This window comes from Crocodylus siamensis, chromosome 1 (genome assembly GCF_052110815.1).
Source record: "Crocodylus siamensis isolate JL-2025a chromosome 1, ASM5211081v1, whole genome shotgun sequence".
NCBI lineage: Eukaryota > Metazoa > Chordata > Crocodylia > Crocodylidae > Crocodylus > Crocodylus siamensis.
Window position 1 is genome coordinate 1,532,625 of NC_143395.1, and position 21,546 is coordinate 1,554,170.

Below are 21,546 nucleotides of genomic sequence, written 5' to 3' on the forward strand. Positions count from 1 at the left end.
GCACCACATTGGCCTTCTTCCAGTCTTCGGGCACTACACCAGAGCGCCAGGAGTTTTCAAAGCTCTGTGCCAGGAGCTGGGCTATGACGCTCGCCAGCTCCTCGAGTACCCTGGGGTGCAGGTTGTCAGGGCCAGCTGACTTGAAGGTATCCAGCTTCTCAAGGTGTTCCTTCATGAGGTCAGCATTTCTGGAGGGGAGGGGATCCCCCTCACCCAGATCTCCCTGTCCCATAGCAGGCATGGGCGTCCCATGGGACTGATGAAAGACTGACGCAAAGTACCTATTTAATAGGTTGGCTTTTTCCTGGGCGTCAGTTGTCAGTTGCCCCATCTGGTTTAACAGGGGTCCAACATTGCCCTTGCTTTTCCTCCGGCTCCCCACGTATCTGAAAAAGGACTTTTTGTTGTCCTTGATGCCTGAAGCTAGTTGGAGTTCAGTTGCAGCCTTGGCTTTCCTAGTTTGGTCCCTGCAGGACCGGACCAGTGCAGAATAATCCTCCTTGGAGGTGAATCCCGTCCTCCATCCTTTGTAGGCTTTCCTTTTTAGCTGCATTCAGCACCTGGCTGCTCGGGACTGTTGGATCCCTTTTAAGATGTCTCAAGCAAGATGTGGCTAGAGTACTAGTCCAAATGTTCAGCAGCGTCTAAACCAGGGCTGGGTAAAATATAGTCTGCAGGCTGAATCCAGTCTGCCAGGCACTTCCATCCGGCCCGCGGCACCCCACAATGAATTGTGCCCTGCAAGCTCTTCCGCCCACGAGGGGAGGAGTGAAGAACAATAAAAAAGAAAAAACAGAAACGTGCCTTGAGTTTCCAGGTCCGCAAACATCCTGCAGCCTCCTGCAGATGGATGTCAGCCACATCTGTGGCTTGCCAGGAGAAAGCTTTAGCTTCATTTGAGAGAGCACTTCCTCTGTGGCATGACGGCCGAGCTCCTCATTGAACATAGGGGAAGCATTTGTCTTATGGGAATAAAGGAGAGAGCCTGTGTAAGCCGCAGTCACTCTTGTCACCAAACCAAACAGGAAAGCGCCTCGTTTTGCTCTTCTTCCTACCCAGGATAAAGGCAGGACTGGGACCATGTGAATGGACCGAGGGGAGCAAAAGGAGTTTCTCTCCAGCCTGCTTCTCCCTTTGGGGTGGGAAGAAGGATCTTTATGAGCATCAGATATAGCGGGCCCCGCTGAGCAGCTTTTATTGCTTTTTAACAAAAGGAAACGCCGCATACAACAGAAGCATAGGCTGCGAAACCTAAAGGTGAGCAGCATCACAGCGGAGTTAATATAAGGGCCCTGGGTGCGTCTTGAGCCTGTCTGGTCTCTGCTGCTGCAGTCAGGAGGCTGCTTGCCAGAGAAATGCATCTGAGATGGAGCTGTGGATTCAACTGGAGAGAAACCAGTGTAAAGAGGTGGTGGGCATGATGCCCGGTGAAATTTTGGGGCCTAAGTCACAGTGGCCCCACTGGCCTCATCGGTGCGTGAAGTATTTCTTTGGTGCTCGGGTTCAGAGCTGCCAGTGGGTGTATCTTGTTTCCAGGAAAGCTTGAGTTCAAATATTTCCTGGAAATATTTCCAAAAAAGCTTGGGTTCAAATATTTCCAGGAAAGTTTGCATTCAGAGCTGTCAGCGGGTGTATCTTGTTTTTGTCAGACAATACAGGAATTCATCCTATAGCACAAACTGGCAAACCGAGCGCAGAGCTGGTACTACGGGGACCGGGTGGGCAAAGAGTAGCGATGTAAGGACTCGCCACTTCCTGCCTTCATGACATCTGGATCAGATGTGGTTGTAAATGCTGTAGCTGGTTGATTATTGCTTATAAAACTTAGCAGGCCCATCCCCATAGACCTTGCAAGGCTGGATGCTTTTCTCCATCTCTCGCCTTGGAGCAGGGTGTGTAGTAGCTCAGCGAAGTAAAGGTCATGGAGCAAGTCGGAGGCCAGGAGAGGAGTCCAGCCTGAATCTCACGGTGCCCTGATTCCTAAACTGCGCTGCTTTTATACAGCTGGGATTCCCAGGGCAAAGCAGGGCTTTTCTTAGCCCTGTCTTTTTGCTTGTTTTTACTGATTTGGCGATGGCAGCAGGAGGGCTAGGGCTTGAGCCCTACATGTCTAATCCATGACCTGAGCGACTGTTCCGGCATGCACGGTGTGTGGTACTGATGCCCTGTGGCCTCTAGGGCTTGTTAAGGGATCAACAGGACAGCACCATCTGCCCCACATCTGTGTTGTCACCTGTGTAACGATCATTTGCTCCATGCAGGATCCCATCAGGTGCATGGTTTCCTTTGCTGCTGTTTGGAGCTGGGGGCACTGGGCGCTGTGCAGACACCGTAGTTCTGTCTTGCCTGTGACAGGTCTCACTTGAGTCGGAGACAGTGAGGGTTGAAGGGACCTCAGGGGGTTGCATCTAGTCCAACCCCCTGCTCATTGCAGGACCAGCCCCAACTGCATCATCCCAGCCAGGGCTTTGTCTACCCAGGTCTTCAAAACCTCCACGGATGGAGACTCCACCACCTCTCTGGGTAACCTGTTCCAGTGTTTTACTACCCTTGTAGTGAGAAAATATTTACTAATATCTAACCTAAACTTCCCTTGCTGCAAACGGAGCCCATTGCTCCTCGTTCTGTCATCTGCCATCATTGAGACCAGTCCAGCTCCATCCTCTTTGCAGCCCCCCTGCAGGGAGGTGACAGCTGCTATTCAGTCCCCCTCGGTCTCCTCTTCTCCAGACTAAATCAGCCCAGTTCCCTCAGCCTCTCCTCACCAGTCGTCCCCCAGTCATTTTCATTGCCCTCCGCTGGACTCTCTCCAATGTGTCCACGTCCTGTCTGTAGTGGGGGGCCCACAACTGGATGCAGGACTCCAGATGTGGCCTCTCCAGTGCTGAGTAGAGGGGAATAATCACTTCCCTGGACCTACTGGCAACGCTTCTACCAACGCAGCCCAGGACGCCGGTCAACTTCTTGGCAACAAGGGCACACTGCTGGCTCCTGTTCAGCTTCTTGTCCCCTGTCACCTCCACGTCCTTTTCTGCAGAGCTGCTGCCCAGCCAGTCAGCCCCCAGCCTGTTCTGGTGCCTGGGATTTTTCCCTCCTAAGTGCAGGACTTTGCACTTGTCCTTGTTGAACCCCTTGAGATTCCTTTTGGTCCAATCCTCCAATTTGTCGAGGTGTCTTTTGAATCCTAGCCCTACCCTCCAGTGTATCTACTACTCCCTCCCAGCTTGGTGTCATCTGCAGACTTGCTGAGGGTGCATGCTGTGCCATCTTCCAGGGTGTCAGTGAAGACATTGAACCAAACCGGCCCCAGGACCGACTCCTGGAGCACTCCACTTGATACCGGCTGCCAACGAGACATCGAACCATTGATTACTACTCTTAGCCCAATGCCCCAGCCAGTTTTCTGTCCACCTTATAGTCATTTGTGCAGGCTGTACTTCCTTAGCTTGCCTGCGAGAATGTTGTGGGAGACCGTATCAAATGCCTTGCTAAAATCAAGGTATTATATCACCTGCACCGGCTTCCCCACACCCACAGAGCCAGTCACCTCATCCTAGAAGGCAGTCAGGTTGGTCAAGCGTTACTTGCCCCTGGTGAATCCATGCTGAATTCCCCAGGCATGCAGGAGGGCTCAGCCTCAGGGCAAGCCGTCATCTAAATCTCCCCTCCTTCTTGAATCGGGGCTGAAAGAAGGCATGTTTCCAACCTGAGCGCTAGCAGGCAGCTTTGCTTGTACAGTGCCGTTGGCATTGGGTTATAGCTTCGACGTCTATGTGGTTTTGTTTGTGTGTTTGTTTAAAACAGGAGAGGAACCCCTGAGATCAACACGGGAAGAAAATGAGCAGGGAAGTTCATGTGTGACAGCGCAGGTCTGAGCCAAGGAGGAGGTAAAGTACACCCGACCACTGCTGAGTTGAGCAGACTTTAGCCTACTGTGTTTGCTCTTCGTTTTTCCTTCAGTACCTTGTGTTTATATTATGCGTGTGTATTTTCTGTATCCCCCTTCCCCTCTGTCCCCCTCTTAAACAAAAAAAAGTGGAAATTTCAAACCCAGGCATCCTGAATTTAGGAAATGGCAGAAGTAAGGCTGTCTGTGCAATCTTACTGTGGCCACCTGGTGCCTATGCGTTCTGATACAGGCTTTAATTACACAATTGCTTATCATTAATATAACAATTAGAAGCAGCTGAGCCGTTTTGGCTGGCGTTTTCTATGCCGGCTGATTGGGGGTTTGGTGTGTTCGTTTCAGGCTGAACACTTAAAGTTTGGCAAGGTTGTCTGCAACTGAAAAGAGTTCTGCAAGATGCGTCGGTGATATTAATAATAAACGTCAAGCTATCTGTGCTACCTAAATGACTCGGGAGCCTAATTCGAAATGAAACTAAATGGGGATGTAGTCATTGTGGTGTTTTGGAAAATGTTACCCATAATGCCCTTCATCCAGGAGACTCTAGTTTAGCCCCCCCATCTTTATAAACGGCAGTGTCCAAGGTCACTTCCTCAGCCCCTGAAGTGCAGCTATTGCTGCTCCATTCCTGCTACCTGGCACCGTGCAGAAATGGAGATGGAGAGGGAGCTGGCAGGTGGATTTGGTGGGGACCGGTGCAGTGCGCACTACATATATGCCCAAAGGGCTCGAGAAGAGGGCTGTCACTGGAAATACATGAAACTTTCCACTTGTCCATCATCTTGGGCCCCCGCTCCTAGCAAAAATAAAAGTTGGTGCCTATGTTTGCAGCTGGTGGAGTGCAGCCGCCGCGCAGGGGTTCAGGCTTCTGCTCTTGCAAAGGGTCTCACTTCGCATGCTCAGCACATCCCACAGGGCCACGATCTCTGCTGGGGCGCCTTGGCTCTAATACGGCAATGAAGATGTTATGTTAACTTATGGAATTGTTGCTAATATAAAATAAATATGCAGTGGATGCATAAGGGGGATTATTAAGTATACATGTCTGAAGCACTGGCTGAAAGATAGAAATGTTATGCTAAAACTCCTAAGAGGGATGATATGAATCCGGGGAGAGGAAAAAAACAAAGTATTTAAGAAAACAGCGCTGGGAGTTTCTTTCCAGGGAGACATTTCATGACAAGAGTGCTTTTGGGCAGGGGCAGGGGCAGTGAATGGCCTTTCTGAGCAGCCAGTTAAACTAGGAGATTGGGTGATCTCTTCCAGCCCCAAACGCCAAGAATTTGCGAAAATTGCTGCCACCCCCTTAATGAGAAGTGATGGGATCGGTACCTGGTGTTTGCTTGCCCTCTGAAGGAGCATCTCCAAGAGAGCATCTGCGTGATGCATGCTCGGGGTGGGATGCTTCCTGCTGACTCGGCAGCGCTGGCAGCTCCCTCAGGGGAATCATCCCTGTACTAACTGGGCCTTGTTACGTTAGCTTACGGGATCACGGCGTTCAGATCCATAATGGCCTTCTTTCATGTTGCATTTCCGTGAGCCTATGAGTCCTCTTTCCCCCCCCACCTCCAGACCTCATCACTTTACATCCCTTTCTTTTCCTTGTTCAAGTGAAAGTGAGCCCTGGCTGTTCTGTTCTGCGGGAGCGCTGGAGCTCAGCTCCTGCGAGAGCCTGACTTCGAGTTCAAAAGATTCGGCTAAGATCCGGCAAAAGATATCAATCCTCCACCACCCTGAAAGTCCAAACATACTAGCAAATGCTTGTGGGAGAGGGGGGAAGAGCGTGCAAGCATGTGCTGCACCAGGGAATGAATTTTGCCTCCAGCAAAGGAGAGAATCTTAGGTTAAAATCTTACTTGCTTGTTACAGGCTTTATGTTAAACCTCCTAGCTTGGTCTAGGAGCTGTTTCATTGACAAACACTTTTTTTTTTCTTAAAGTGAGGCTACTACTGACTGAGAACCAGCCTCTGATTTTGCTCTCAAACATTCATAATGGAGCAGTTAAAATCCAGCCCTGGGAGCTGGCCGTTTTGGGATCCGATCACAGTCCCATCACAGATTCCAGAGACGGCCTAAAACTCGGAGGCCCGTCTTACGGCGCTTACCCTGAGCATGGCATGTTGTCGCGAGAAAGTCCGCCTGGGACTCTCAGTGGCAACTGCCTTGTTGGATAGAAAGCGGCCAGGCCCTACGGTAGGACTCAAACAGAAGGAGAGAAAAACACCTGGGAGAACAGGAGAGAGGCCAGGCCAGGGTGATGAGGAGCTTCTCACCTGGTCACCTGGGGCATATGGCATAGACTGCACTGTTTCTAATCCAGGACTGGCAAATGCCTGTCCAGCCTCTGGTTGGGGACCTCCAGGAAGGAGACTCCGCCACTTGCTTGTTTTTTCCGTTCTCTGGCTGTTCTTGCAATTCGGAAGCCTTAAATATAAAATTCAGAAATTCATAAAAATGTCAAATAAAGACATGAGTCCCTTCCCACAAATACTCCCTGACCCAGGTGAGGAGTAAGGTACGTGTCGGGGGGTGGAGAGGGCAGTCAAATGCATCCATGCTGGCAGTGGAGGATGTTTAAATGGAGGAAGTAAGTGCCACCTGTCTCCCATACGCCCCTTGATTTTTGCCATCAGGAACTGGCTGGTTTCTTACACTTGCTGCAGCAAACCTGCCTCTTACAAGTGCAGCTGGAAGGGAAGATCTTCTTTAAGCGTCGGCGGTTCCCTCCCTTTGAAATGGGGGGCCTGCAACCTTAAACATCCTCCAGCTGAACTGGGAAGAAACTTCAGAGGACTTGGCAGGAGCCCCTGTATGTAATTTAGATTGTAAGCAGATGCATTGGCACGTTTCCTGCGGCCATCAAGGGGCCAAAGCGTCTAGGTGTACAGTGTAATTTATTTCCAGGGCTCTTTGCCTGATCGTGGCTACTCTCGGAGGGGAGAGGGGCAGGAACATCATCATGGTCCGGATATTGCAGAACCTTCTTGCGATTGCATTTAGAGTAGCTGCTTGCAAGACTTCAAATCAGTCGCTAGCATTTAACGAGCGATTAACGTGGGGGGGGGGGTGGCCATTCCCACTGCATCCATTAATTCGTGTCGGAGAGAGTCGAGGGTCATGGGCGAGAAGGCAAGATGAGCTCGGGGTGCAACAGGAAGACCCTGAATGTACACATTGCTGAGTTTCCTCCACCGCTGGTGGCTGCGGGGGGAAGGCAAGGTGCTGCGAATGCTTAGCAAGCAGCCTGCGTTTTTCTCTGTAACAGAATCGTGAGCTCTTGATTATCGAGAGCGGCACGGGGGAAGCAGCATCTCCAGACGCTTCCACTTAGGCAGTTAAACATAAGCAAATCTAATTTTTTTTAAAAGCTGCTGGAGAGCTTTCCGGCACTCTGCGAGAAAGGGCTATCGTATAGCAGTTGATTTGTTTTGTCAGGAATCCGCCCCCGCCCAAAAGCACTCTTGTCATGAAATGTCTCCTTGGAAAGAAACTCCCAGTGCTGTTTTCATAAATACTTGGTTTTTTTTCCTCTCCCCTGCTTCATATTATCCCTCTTAGGAGTTTTAGCATAACTTTTCTAGCCATTTCAGCCGGTGCTTCGGATGCTTATACTTAATAATCCCTCTTATGCATCCACTGCATATTTATTTCATATTGGCAACGATTCCATAAGTTAATGTAACTTCATCATTGCCGTATTAGAGCCAAGAGTCCCCAGCAGAGTTCGTGGCCCTGTGGGATGTGCTGAGCATGGAAAGCGAGACCATTCCTGCTGTATGGAGCTGATAATCTGAATAGGCATGACTGAAACTGGGGACACAGGATGTGTGGGTCCATTGCTGGTCTTCAGAAGGGCAACTTTGCTTGTGGTAGGTTGCAGATTTACACTCATTTGTCAGGGAGCAAAGCAGCCAAATTCCACATAGGATGATATCAACTTGCCCGCCAGTGCAACCTGTATTTATGGTACAGCCATCCCAACCCTCCGTGCATGAACTACCACAGTGTAATTCTCTCCTACGGACTCTGCTCAACACTAGTTTCAGCAGCAGTATTTTGGTGGCTCGTGGCTTGGTCCTGGGGCCGGTGCTGTTCAACATCTTCGTTAGCGACCTGGACGAGGGGGTGGAGAGCACCCTGTTCAAGTGCGCTGATGACACCAAGCTGGGGGGTAAAGTGAATCCACCGGCAGGCAGGGACCGCGTCCAGGCAGACCTGGGTAGGTTGGCGAAGTGGGCGGATCTGAACAGGATGCGGTTCGACAAGGACAAGTGCAGGGCACTGCCCCTGGGGAGAGGGAACCAGCATTATGGTTATAGTTATGGTTATAGGTTGGGGGCTGCCCCTCCCGGCAGCACAGGGGCAGAGAGGGATCTTGGAGTCGGGATTGACTCCAGGATGAATATGAGTCGCCAATACGACGAAGCAACAGGCAGAGCCACCCGCACCCTGTCCTGCAGCAACAGGGGCATCACTAACGGGTCCCGAGAGGTCTCGCTCCCCTCTATGCGGCGCTGGTCAGGCCGCGGCTGGAGTCCTGTGTCCAGTCCTGGGCACCGCACTTCGGGAGGGACGTGGGGATCCTGGAGAGGGTCCAGAGGAGGCCACTCGCATGGTTGGGGCCTCCGTGGCCAGCCCTGTGAGGAGAGGCTGAGGGACCTGAATCTCTTCAGTCTCCGCAAGAGGAGACCGAGGGGGGATCTTGTGGCTGCTACAGCCTTCTCAGGGGCCACCAGCAGGGACTCGGGGACAGTCTGTTCCCCAGGGCCCCCCTTGGAGTCACCAGGAACAGCAGCCACAAGCTGAGGGAGGAGAGGTTTAGGTTGGATATTAGGAAGAACTACTTCACGGTAAGGGTGGCCAGAGCCTGGACTGGGCTTCCCAGAGAGGTGGTGCTCTCCCCTTCCCTGGGGATCTTCAAGAGGAGCCCGGATAGGCACCTGGCTGGGGTCTTGTGACCCCTACCCCCCCAGTGCTCCTTCCTGCCCATGGCAGGGGTCGGACTCGATGATCTGTCCAGGTCCCTCCCGACTCGTCGATTCTGTGATCACAGGCCGTCCTGGTGGCTGATGCTGGATGGCTCTGAGGATAGCCTGCAGCCTTGGTCTCCTTCACTGCAATCTTGGCTGTTTTCCCAAGCTATAAAAGATCAGCCTGATCTATACTGAGATAAGAGACCCCCAAAAACCAACCAGGGTGATGGAAGCGGTTCTGAGGTTTGCATAAACCAGGGATCTGTCACATGGGGCTTGTATTATGCAGACTCTACCGTAAAAGCAGCGCCGTTGATTTGAGTGGGGTTATTGGCTAAGTAAGGTGCTACTCAATGTGGGGTAAGAGTGATGGAAGCATGCCTAGGTTTTTCCTCGTTCTGTTTGACGGCAGCATCCCGTGGGAGGCATCATCTCTGCGCAGTGGAAACAGCCTTGATGCGTCGGCCCTTTCAGAAATGACAGTGCTAGAGCCCACGCTCTGGAGTTGTGTTGTGGGATTTGGGGCAGAGGATGTTAACAGCAGCATCCAAGCTAAGCATGGGTTTCATCTGTCCGTGTTCCCTCTTCAGGTCCAAGTGGACGCTGCCGGATGCCGTTAAACAGGGTTGTGTTTCACATCTGGGGCAGCTGCTGCTCAGAGCTGCTATGAGCTCTGTCCTTCGGGACTCCTCCGGGGCTTTCTTACCCCAAGGCACTGATCAAACACGACTGTGCATCATGGGGAGTGGATCCCAAACCATTCGTTAAGGAGCTAGGGCATGGTGGGGATTCTTTCCTCCCCTGAATTTTTTTCTGTCTCTGATCAAGTGCCAACCAGTGCCATTGGTGGGGCTGGAGTTGGGGTGTCCTTCCTTTCCCCTTTTTATTCTTCCAGCCATTCTGCTGTGATGTCTGACCTTGCCTTTTGTCAAGGAGCACGTTCCTCTGGAGCCAGTCACCTCTGCTTCATGGCTGGGGGATGCAGAAATTTGGGCCACCTGCCTCCAAGCTGGATACCTTTCGAAGCAGCCCCGTGCCAGTTGGTCCAAGGAGTGCAGGGTTGTGCCAGAAAATGACTCTGAGAGGCACTGAACAGCGTGGCAGGTACCGAGAAATGGCCCCTGTTGACACACAATGGCCCAGATAACACGGAGAGCCTTTTTCTTTCAGTCTGTGTTGTACTAATATCATTACAAGTTCACCCCTTTTCTATCTCAAGCTTATGCCAAGACCCCCTTTCAGACCATCACTCATCCACTCTGCCTACAGCCACCTCCAGGCTAAAAGCTGGCAGCTGTTTAATGGCATGCAGCAGCGCAGTACAAGCGTTTTGGCTGGGCAACATTTCCCTCTTCCTGTCTTGTTATCTAGGCAGTAGGCATTGACCTGATGCAATGCTGCATAAGACCTAAAGGAAGAACCTGCCCTGCTTTAAGGGCCATAAAGCGTTAAGACGAATCTTGACTGGAGATGCCCGTTGATTTCTGTTTGCATGTTTTTAATAATGCCTGGATGGTGGTTGCTTTTTTTTTCCTGGTAGTGGTGAGTCTTAGCAGCCCAGATTGACGAAGAAACTTTTGCAACTAAAGCTACAAGGGGAAGGGAGCTCAGCAGAAGGCAACTCATGTGGAAGTTAAATGCCAGGGACAAGAACTTTGTTTAGCTCATCTGAAAAATAACCCCTCTGGCCTCACTCTTCCCCTCTCACCAGTGCCATGCTGATACGATCACAACACGCTAGTGTTGGCTCGGCTGATGAGTGTCAGCAGTGGAGTTGCCCAATGTCCCTTCTTGCTATATTGTGTTTTCCATTCAAGGGCTGAGTTGCTTTGCTTTGCAGGGTCTGCTGGGATCTCAGTCTGTCGTGGGGAGGTTGCGGGCATTAGTCCACGTTCTGAACTAAATTCCTCAACACTGCTTGAGGGAAAAGTGGTGGGCTGGGTGGAAAGCCTCACCGAACCAGCTGCTCAGGCTGCAACGAGCTCGTGCAGCCAAGCCGGTGTACGGAAGTGGGGAGAGATCTCCAGGGTTTTCCTATGCGTATCCAAATCAAAGGCAGTTTCATCACTTCCGGTGCCAGGTTATCAGTTGTGACCCCCACATCCTTTTCTGGGCTGCTCAGAGTCTGTAACAAACGGCACCATCTCCTGCTCCCAGCTGCTCTACAACGGCACCGTTCTCTGCACGGGACTCTGTGCCTCTCCGGCATCTGATCGGAGCATACTTGGCGGCTGAACTCCCGCGGCCTCGCAGCGTATTTATCTCTTTGAGATCCAGCAGACTCGAAATTCCTGTCCTGACAAGTGCGTCTGGGTTATTGGTTCAATCAGAAGAGTAAGCGAGACGCCCCAAAGCTCCTCTCTGACCTCCTTGTTGCTTGGGCAGGGTATGGTGTCGCTAGCAGACAAGCAGCTCCGTAGCTGCCCTGCCTGCGTAGAGGGACGCAAGGAAAGAGCGTTTGGCCTTTATTCCTTTCGAACCTACTTTGACTGGACACCGTAATTGAATTATTGATTTGCAGGTGAAAACGTGGCGATTGTTCAGGCAATTGCTCAGTTGAAGCAATTGCCTTCCTTACTTGTTGCTAAAAGGATTATTTGATTTGGACTGCTGTTCCATCAGGCTTCATAAGGATAACATCTTGCTTTCATTTTAATTTTCTACGCTGTCATTAGTTTCGTAGCAGCCACCATGGGGGCCTCACCGCCCTCTCGCGGAGAAAAGCAGCATTGCTTGACCGCGTGACGTAGACCCTGCGCTGCCCACCGAGTGGAGGTTCTCCTTTAGTTCAGGTGGCAGATTTGCGCCTTTGGAGTCGGAGGTGTCCCTGGCATTCCTTGAAGTCCCGCCTGGCTGTTATTTCATTGCAAAGAGCTGCATTGCAGGAGTAGGGAAGTGCTGCACAATTGTATGTCTTAATAGCATCCTGCATATATGGGGCATGTTGAATAGTGCAATCTGCTCATATGCATAAGAGCTGCCCGGCACTGGGCTCTCCCTGTACATTACCTGTGCTACTTTACTGGATTATTGCTTAATTTGGGTGTCTGCGTACTGCTTCGGGGCTCAAACGCAACTCCTCGTGATGCCAGCACCTCTAGATGAGCAGCTAATGAGCTCGCTTTGTGGACACGAATGAGCTATCATGCCCATGAAAGGGTCATGTTAAGGGAGAGCTGAATGGTGGGGCTGAGCAGAAGGAACCGATATAGTGAGGCCTCCCCCTGCCCTTGGTGCAAACACCTCTGGTGTCTGCAGAGCAGGCGTTGAAAGAAGTAATGAGCTAATGGCAGACATTAATATGAAAACCGAAACCGGATGGTGGCCTGGGCTGTGGTTCATGCAGTCCTGCAAGACACTGAGGAAGGGGAAAAGGTGCAGGACCAGGAGTCAGATCTGATATGGGAGAGGGTTGTTCTGTGTGACTGGTCTCCCACCTCCCTGACTAAGCCAGAGGGAAGAAACTGCAGAAATGGCACTAGGTGCATTAGAGATTTCAGACCTGAGTTGGCAACGGAGTGGGTAACATGAGGCTGAAGCAGGAGAGCTGCTCCATGTGGCAGCATGAAGTGGGGAATAAGGCTCTTGGTCCAGTAAAGCACAGGCACATGGGAGGGACCTAGAGGGGGAGACGGGCAGGAGGATGGTGAGGGTGGGGGCCAGATCTGTGAGTTGGCTGTGTGAGTTCATGGGAGGGATTTAGAAGTAGAGGAAGCTGTTTTACGCTGGGCCTTGAAGCGACTAAGCAGCTGGGGGGGGGGGGGGGGTGAGCTTGCAGGTGTGAGTGGGGTGCATAGTACTTCTCAGGGCCCGGTGTCTGCAGAGCTGGGATATGGACAGGGCACACAGCCGCCTCTGAGCCCCTGTTAACTGGGGTACACTAGACCTAGCAATCTGCAGGAAGCCCCCAGCTCCCCAAACAGTGCTGCACTGATTTATGCACCTGGCTAGGTGGGTCATTGGAAAATCATTTAATCAACTTCAGCTTTATGGAGATGATTGCAAAAACCTGCCATAAAGTAGAGCTGACGGCACCGTTCACAGCACAACAGGGATGAGACTGCCAGGGCCATGTGGCTTGGGGAGTCCTCTGACCTGGGAGGCAGAGGAAGAAGCTGATCCCTTTCTTGCCTGCAGGTGTTGGCAAATGGTCATCGGGGGCTCCCAGGCTGCATGGGAGCGAGTCGCGCTCCTGGTAAACGGAAGAGATCCATGCCGTAGCTGCTTTCCCCAGGGAGGAATTGCCGTCTCCTGCAATCTGCTGTAGATCTGCAGAGGATCTAGGAAGCACGGGCAGGATCAGTACAGCTTTTGCTGCCAAAACAAGTCTGGTAAGAATTATCCCCTTCCCCGCGTCTCCAAGAGGCTTTTCCTTCTCCCAGGGTTTCTTCCCCCTTGTAGAGATCGACTTTGTCTTTGCAGCGCTCCAAGCTCCTCTTACCTAGTGCCTGTCTCGCTTAAAAGTTCATCTTCCGTAAGAGCCCCAGGTACTCAAGCACCTAGCTGGTGAGCTGTATAGTCTTGTCTGCTGCCTTAGACTGCTCCAAGTACCACCCGTCAGGAAAGGCATAGATGTGTTGGAGAGAGTCTGGAGGGGCGCCGATGCTGTGAGTAAGGGGTTGGAGTAGCTACCTCCTGAGGTCCCTGCCAGCTTTTCGGGGATTGTCTGGCAGCATTTAAAAAACTAATGTTATAGATACGAAGCAGGGACATGAAAAGTTGAAATTAGGAATAAGGCCAAAGACACTGACCTCAGGGCTACCCTTTCCTGGGTTAGACTACCTTAGCCTTATTCCCGAAAAGCAGACATAGCGTGGGGACAGGAAGGGGATCTTGCCGATTTACAAGACTCGACTAAAGACTGCTTTGTGCCCTTGTTTTAGTGCATGTACTAGGAACTATAGATTATTTTTTTACATTGTATGGATTTTGGCCAGGTGGAAGTTACAGTAAGCTTAAAAGAAAAGGAAGCTTAGAGGAGCTTTTGAATTTGGTTAGGCTCGATATTTCTGTTGTTACTGGAAAACCTACCCACTGAATTCCCTGATTTGTCTTTGGGAGCCAATAACAGAGGTGTATTTGGGTGGATTAGATGGATTGGTATGTTAAAGTAGTAATAATTCTGCGTCTTCGCCATTGGTTCAAAGTGAAGCATCGAACCCTTTCTTATTCCCCACAGTCGCCAACTTACAGTGTAGTAATGGAAGTTGAAGCTGGGACACACAACACTGAGACTGATGTTATGAGGCAAAGCAATACCCCAGGATAAGTTAGTGTAGAAATTAGAAACAAAAACGGAAGTACAGATGCCCATCCCTCTACTCTAACCACTGGACAATGATCCCTCACCTGCCTTCCTGGGAATCAGTCTCATTATTGCTTACCTACGACAGAAGTTTTTTTTTATAAGGCTTCATGCCTCTACCGTGTGGTTGAGCCCTTCCACGGAAAGCGATTTGTAAGTAGAACTTATCATCGTTAGCTTCTCCTTCTGTGGCATCGTAGATGCCATTAATAGACACATGCATGGCCTTGGTCCGGCTCCTTCCTCTGCCCAGTGAATGTAAAAAGAAATGTTCCTTGTGGCTTGTGCAGTAGGGTTTTGTCTGCTCTGGGTTCAGATAGCCCAGGAGGCCAACCTGTCATCTCTTCCTTGGGGAGTCTGTTGCTTAGAAATCTTGCTGTCAGCATAAATTACGTCTGAGCTGCCGGTCCAGGTGTGTTTAGCCATCCAGACTGCTTCGGCATCCTTTCTCCTTTGCTCTTACAGCTGAGGCAGAGCTATTCTCAGGAAGGGGCTTTTGTCTGCGCAGGAACTTGCTGCAGATAAACTCGATGCCAGCTCGGCTTTGTGGCTGCCGTAGACCAGCGACTTCCATTCCTTTGTCAAAAAGGACCTAGAGGCACCAGTGCCTGTCAGTGGTTTGAATGAAGGGTCTAGAAACCACGTCAAATGCACATGTTTGAATGTTGTGAAGATGCCCGTCCCGGGTACATCTGATCAGACTCCCAAATCTGGTAAATGTAGATGTCGCTTCTGCGTCACTCCCATTGCCCTGCCAGTGCAAATAAAGGCATCGGTTCCAGGAGCAGTAAATAGGAAATACTTAGGGGGCTAAACACAGAGCGGCGTGCCGAGGATGCCTCCGGTACCATGGTGGAGTTGTATGCACTGTAACCCTGCATCCCATCTATGAGGCTGGATCCACGCTCACCTCCCGTCCTGCCTGGGGTATCGATGACTGATTTCCTATGGTTTATAAAGCACTTTCAAGGTGCGTTGCCAAGAGAATGCCAAGTGCTTTATTTTTAGCCCCTTTTAAAAAAAATCAGGGCCTTTCTGTTCTGCCATTGATCTTTGCCTTCTTTAATCTCACAAAACAGGAATAAAATTAAACATCGCCAGCGCTGGAAAAGAACCATTCGGTCTCATCCAGCTGGCTCTCATGAGGCCAATGCAGACTTGTTCCCATGGGATATTCTTTTAAAGCTCTCTGTCTGATTTAGTCTTCAGTGCATCAGATGACACAGATGCCCCATTTTTTTCCCCCCTGCCTTCTTCATTGATCCAGACGGGTAGGGTTATTTTTAAGTGTTCCTAAGTAAATGGGCATCGAGTGCTGGATGGAGAGTGTGCAGCCGTTGTTCTGGAAAGCCTTTATGGCTTGTGAGTCCTCGTTCTGTGCTGTAACAGGATGCGCTGAGTTCAGCTCAGATCAGATAGTCTCTCTTTTAGGTGCTTATCCCTCCTACCACTACCACGGCATGGGTACACCCCAACACAAATACACCGGTGTTTGGAGTGACCTGGAGCAGTTGGTTGAGTTGGAGAAAGCTGTAGCTCACCTCTTAGTAACTCGTTGGTGCACCTGTGCTCTCGAGATCTAGGTCCTGTTCCTTGCTCTGCCACAGGCTTCTTCGATGACCTTGGGCAAGTCGCTCAAACTCTTCCTGTCTTGGTAGCATGTGGAGTGCAGATACTACTGCCTTTCTCTCCCCTTTGGGTCCGTCTTTTTAAATTGCAAGTGATTTGAGATAGGGAGAGCTTTGCTCTCTGTGTACAGTGCCTAACTGATCTCAGCTGGAGCCCCCCGACGGCTTCCGTAATACAAATAATAATGTATAGGTGGAAATCAAAGGGAACAAAAATGAGAGCTGCTACTTTGTGCACTTCACAATTGGCTCACGTCTTAAAAGGCCCACCAGACAACGGTGCGCATATAATTTTTAGTTAGCACGTTATCCCCCACCCTGAGCACCAATACAAGGCCCGGGTCTAATTTCTGAGGCTAGAACATCCTGTCACCTGGGTGCTGCACGCCTTTTGTGTCTGCTTTGAAAGCTATTATATGAAATTAGCTTGCTGCTCAGGAAAGGCTGATATTAGCTCTGTATTAGGACTCTTACAAAGCCATTGATGATGATTTACTTGATGCACTCTTTTATTTAAGCTCTGAGGTATAGGGTAGAAAATGGAAGACTAATAGTCTCTGAGATTGCTTCCTGACTGAGTAGCAAAATTAGGTGGGCTTTTTTGGCAGCTCTCCTACTTTTCCTTGAGCCTCTGCAGTTCTCTTAAAATCTCAAGCAGGTATTTCCCAGACAGGCCGACTGGCGGGGGAGCCAGAATTTTATTTTATTTTTTCCTTTTGGTAAACTTGCTGATGATACCAGCTTGCTAGGGAGCGAGGGAAGAGAGATGCGTGGTTCCAAGGCACAACAACAAGCTGAAATTGTAAAGCATATTCAGATCTGCTAAGCAACAGCATCGACACATTTAAACGGATCTCGCATTGAGTAATGTTGAGTGACATATTGGGAGCAATAAAAAAAAGAAGAAGAAGAAACAGCAACCTCAAACACAAATGCAGAGGGCGGCTAGACCGGAGAGATAATGTAGACATCACAAGGGCCTTTGGATGAAGGCAGGGAAGCTCCTGCCTATGCAAAATGCATTGGAGAGATCTGCCCAGAAAGGCAGGATGCAGTTTAAGAGCCAAGGTGTAGCAGTTGAAAAGCTGATGTATTTTGAAACCATGTCTTGGGCCCACTTTGGATGGTCATACTGGGATTAATACGATTAGCCCTGAGTAATTCAGAGGAGTTGAACAAAAGTCGGACGGCAGAGGCATTAACAAAACCGTGTAGCGAAGGTACATTTGGGAGCGCCTGCTGAACCCTCCTTGTCTCCAGTGTGTGTTTGAATTTGTAGCACCTGCAGGTTGTAGCCCTGTGGTGACGGTCCTCATTTGAAAACACAACATATTAAAAGCTATTCAGTTAATGTGACAATGCATTTGAAGCCTTTGTATTGCTCTGTGCACAAGTCAGCTTGGTATTTGCTGCCACAAGAAGGCCAACTTCTTGGCAAGCTTTGTAAAAGTTGAGGCATTTATTCAGAGAATGAGAATATCCGTAATTGCATCAGCTGGGTGAAAAAAAGGAAGTAAAGGAGACAGATAAACCCTTGCTCTTCAAGGCATACACCAACTGCTAAGAGATTGGAGATAGGAGGAAACTTTTATCTGATCGTGGAACTTGTCCCTTATTAAAAAAACAAGTAATGGTCACGTGGACTACTGGTCTGATCCAGTCGTGGTTTTTGTTGTTAGACCCCGGACAAATTTTGTTATTGGACCCTAGACAGGCAGCCTGACAACTCCCTGTGGGGGGGTTGCGAAGAGGATGGAGCTGGGCTGTTCTCAGTGGGGGCAGATGACAGGACAAGGAGCAATGGGCTCAAGCTACAGCAAGGGAAGTTGAGGTTGGATATTAGGAAAAAAATTATCACTTGGAAGGTGATGAAGCACTGGGACAGGCTCCCCAGAGAGTTTGTGGACTTTCCATCACTGGAAGATTTTAACACCTAGCTAGACAAAGCCTTGGCTGGGATGATGTAGCTGGGGCTAGTCCTGCTTTGATCAGGGGGTTGGACTAGATGTGGTCTCCTGAGGTCCCCTCCAATCCTCATTTTCTAGGACACTATGAAATGTTAAGTGCAACTGGAGTTTTTGCACTGCTCTTAATGACTTTGGTGCAAATCTGGTCTAACTGGTTGACTTTGGCCATGATGCTGGCATGGCTGCTTGGAAGGTGCCCGTGTCCATGGCTGTAGGACTTGGATCTCTTTAACCTGGTATTGCAGACATCTACTTCCTGAGCTTTGAAAGATCTTCCTGTGTTGTAAGGCATCCAATACAACGCTTGAGTTGTCCTGCTATTTTAGATACAGCTCGCTTGTCTTGGGGATGGGCTCAGCGACCCCTCAGGTCTCATCCGTCTCTCGTTGTCTGCGATTCTCTCCAGTGCAGTGTACGCAGTTTGTTTGCTGCAGTATGAATGCTTAGTTGTGATGCTTGGATTATGCACGTTTTCATTACTCCATTACTTGCATGCTAATTATTACCTGTTCCTGACTGATGGCAATAAAAAATATTCAAGGACTAGAGGATGCCAGGGCTGCTATGAAGGATTTGAAGCAAGCCTTGTGCCTAGTGACTGAAGTGTGCACGCTATGTCTGGCCATTGCCGCCTCGTGTTTTTCCTCTGCTCGGGAAAGGCAAAGTGAGCAGGGTTTGAGTGAGTCAGTCCGTGCGTGGGAGACTTCAAAGGAGCACCTAGGTGCTGCAGGAGGTAGCAGCAATGAGTCAGTAAGTGCCATGAAGCTACAGGGTCACCTTGCATCGCTGCAGGTATTTTCTTTTGAAGGAGGAAGATTATTCATTACTTGTATTCTGGCAGCACTGGAAGTCCCTCTCCTCCCACCCCTCCTTCTCATCAGGATCAAGCGCCCGCTGTGCTGGGCATAGACGCAGGAAGGTGCAACCAAGACGTGCACAGACAGCGTGGTGTAGTGGACAGAGCACTGGATTGGGACTTGAGAGACTTGGTTTAGGTTCCTCGTTCTGGCAGCGGTCCCTGACCTTTGGGATAGAGATACCGGAGCAGCTGGCATAGGAGGCAGCAGATTGGTCTCGACCAGCTCTTTGCCAGGACAAGGCTCCCCTAGAAGAGAGGAATGCTGTTGGCCACTTCAGGTCACTTTAAGGCCACATATGGGTTGGCTCGTATGGGAAAAATGGTCATTAGTGCCATGGAGAGTCCAGTCTATGGGCAAATGGGCTCACCCTACTCATTCATGCTGTTTCCTGCAGATGCTCCATTGCTCACATCCAGCCCTCGCCTCTTGGAAGGGATTCTCGTAGGCCACTAAGCCAAAAGCTTCCTAGTCCGGCTGGTCACCCTCCTTCACGCTGCACTTGATTTTTTGCTTGTGATGTGGTTGGGCCCAGCTGGCGGTACAGGGTGTTTTGTTCCATTCTTGCTTTATTTTTTTTCATGCCGTGTGCCTGTGCAAGCTGAAGGCTCTGTGAAGAGCGAGGAAACATGCCTCAGATGCACAGCCGAGCAGGGGATTCTTCCAGATGTCTTGTTCTGTTCAGGGGTATGACTAGGACTGCAGCAAGCCTGGAGCATAGCTAACCGCAGGAGCGATCTGTGGGCCTGGAGAGCAAACCGGGCAGCTTTTCACAAGCTGTATTCTGTTGTTTGAGTAGTCGTAGCTCATCGATACCCTTCTGGATCAGGCAGCAAGGGCTCAACTTAGCTTTCCTGCTTGTTTCTGCCTAGCCATGATTTCAGCAGTGGGCTCTGCTCTGTAACAAGGGATGGCTGGATCTTTCAGGGTGCGGAGCTGGTCTCCATCTCCCGTGGCCTAGCTGGCCCTGCTGTTGTGAATAAGACAAGGGCTCTGTTTCTCACTTCTTCGATCCATTGGGCCTCAGACTGCCCAGCTGTGCCCATGGGTGACCGTAGACAAGAGGTGGTGAGGCTTGCATGACGCTTGCTCTCAGGTTGCGTGGGTAAAGATGCAATAGAAGCATAAAATACTACTGGCGTTAGTATTTAGGATTGCTTGAGCAGCATCTACAGTATGTGCCATGCACAGTGGCTCTGGGTGGTTTCCAAGCTCTGGAAATGTGCTTTTGCATCGTTAACAGTTCAGAGCATTAGTCAGAAGTGGACCTGTCCTAGGCCCTGTGCTTTCCCTGCACAGGAGCTGATAAATGCAATTTTTCTTCGCCCTCTTGCAGAGGGGGTTTACCCTAAAATCAGCTGTGACAACCGTCATCCCAAAGACCAAGAGTTCTAGTTTTTTGTATGTCTGTCTGTCATCACAAAGGCTTTTGCATGTGTTTTGTTACAGGGTTGCAGCAGCAGCAGTCTTGGCTCCTTTGGTAGCTGTTCAGACATTTGCAAAGCTCCTTTGATGTTGCATGCCTAGGTCTTAGCCAGTGGGTCATCCCACATCCCTCCAATATTCACTGGGGCTCTGTGTGTCATGGGTGTCTTCAATAGAAGCGTCTTCAGAAGACATTCACAAGCTGACACCCAGGCTTTTATGTCTTTTTAGGATACATTCACCTGAAAGCCCCTTGAAGCAAGTGATTGTCTTGTGTTGTGTTTATACAGCCAATATAACGTGGTTCTTGGCTCGTCTTCCCAAGTCAGTGATTCTCAGCCAGAGAGTCATAGAAAACGAGGGCTGGAAGGGATCTCAGGAGGTCACATCTAGTCCAACCGCCTGCTTAAAACAGGATCATCCCAGCTGAGGCTTTGTCAACCCACCTCTGAAAAACCTCCAAGGATGGAGATCCCACAGTCTCTCTGGGTAACCCTTTCTAGTGCTTTACCACCCTCCTAGTGAGAAAGTTCTTCCTGATATCCAACCTCAACTTCCCTTGCTGCAGCTTGAGCCCATTGCTCCTTGTTCTGTCATCTGCCCCCACTGAGACCTGTCCAGCTCCCTCCTCTTTGCAACACCTTGCAGGGAGGTGACGGCTGCTATTCAATCTCCCTCGATCTTGTCTTCTCCAGACTCAGTCAGGCCAGTTCCCTCAGCCTCTCCTCACCAGTCATGTCCCCTAGCCCACCAACCGTTTTCACTGCCCTCCACTGAACTCTGCCCAATTTGTTCACATCCTTTCTATAGTGGGAGGCCCAAACATGGACTCCAGATGTGGCCTTTCCGGTGCCAAATAGAGAGGAATAATTACTTCCTTTGCTCTGTTGGCAGCACTCCTACTAATGCAGCCCAGGATCCCATTTTTTACAGCAAGTGCACACTGCTGCCTCATAATCAGCTTCTTGCCCACTGTAATCCCCAGGTCCTTTTCTGCAGAGCTGCTCGTTATCTATTCAGTCCCCAGGATGCCTTGAGACCCTTTCAGGGGTGCCCCAGGATGCCGCACAATCTTAGCACCATTAGTTGTGCCAGCATGATTCACAAGTTGACCTCACTGATTTCAGATAAGAATTCATAGTGTAAAAATCATAATCTGCCCTATTTAGATTGTCTTGGAGTTCTTTGCAAGAGAACAGTCCTTGCTCTATTGTTTTATCGTAGTCATAAAATGAGTGAAAAGTAAACACTGGCACTTTCTGGGGGGGGGCCTTGAGCCTATCAAGGGGTGCCTCGACTCTAAAAAGCTGGAGAACCACTGTCCTAAGTGCTACACAGTGCAAGTACTACAGGATAAGAATTCATTTCTTGTCTTGGCTAGATGGCAAGACAGATGTTCAAACTGGAGCAAGAGAGGGGGAGGAGAGGGATGATTTTTGGGGATCGGACTAAGGATTTGCTCTGCGTGTGCGTGTCCGTAAAG

At 50.2% G+C, this 21,546-nt stretch overlaps 1 protein-coding gene across 5 annotated transcripts in view; it reads left to right on the top strand.

The window, feature by feature from the left end:
* The window catches only part of EXTL3 (exostosin like glycosyltransferase 3), a 199,424-nt gene that overhangs the window by 112,823 nt on the left and 65,055 nt on the right, over positions 1 to 21,546 (top strand). For 3 of the 5 annotated variants that reach the window (XM_090025437.1, XM_090025518.1, XM_090025601.1), the window contains exon 3: positions 13,019 to 13,212. The gene's annotated coding sequence lies outside the window, so the exon portion shown is untranslated. Of the gene's footprint in view, positions 1 to 3,804; positions 3,888 to 13,018; positions 13,213 to 21,546 lie in introns of all 5 variants that reach the window. The other 2 variants (XM_090025692.1, XM_090025782.1) reach the window with 2 other exon arrangements.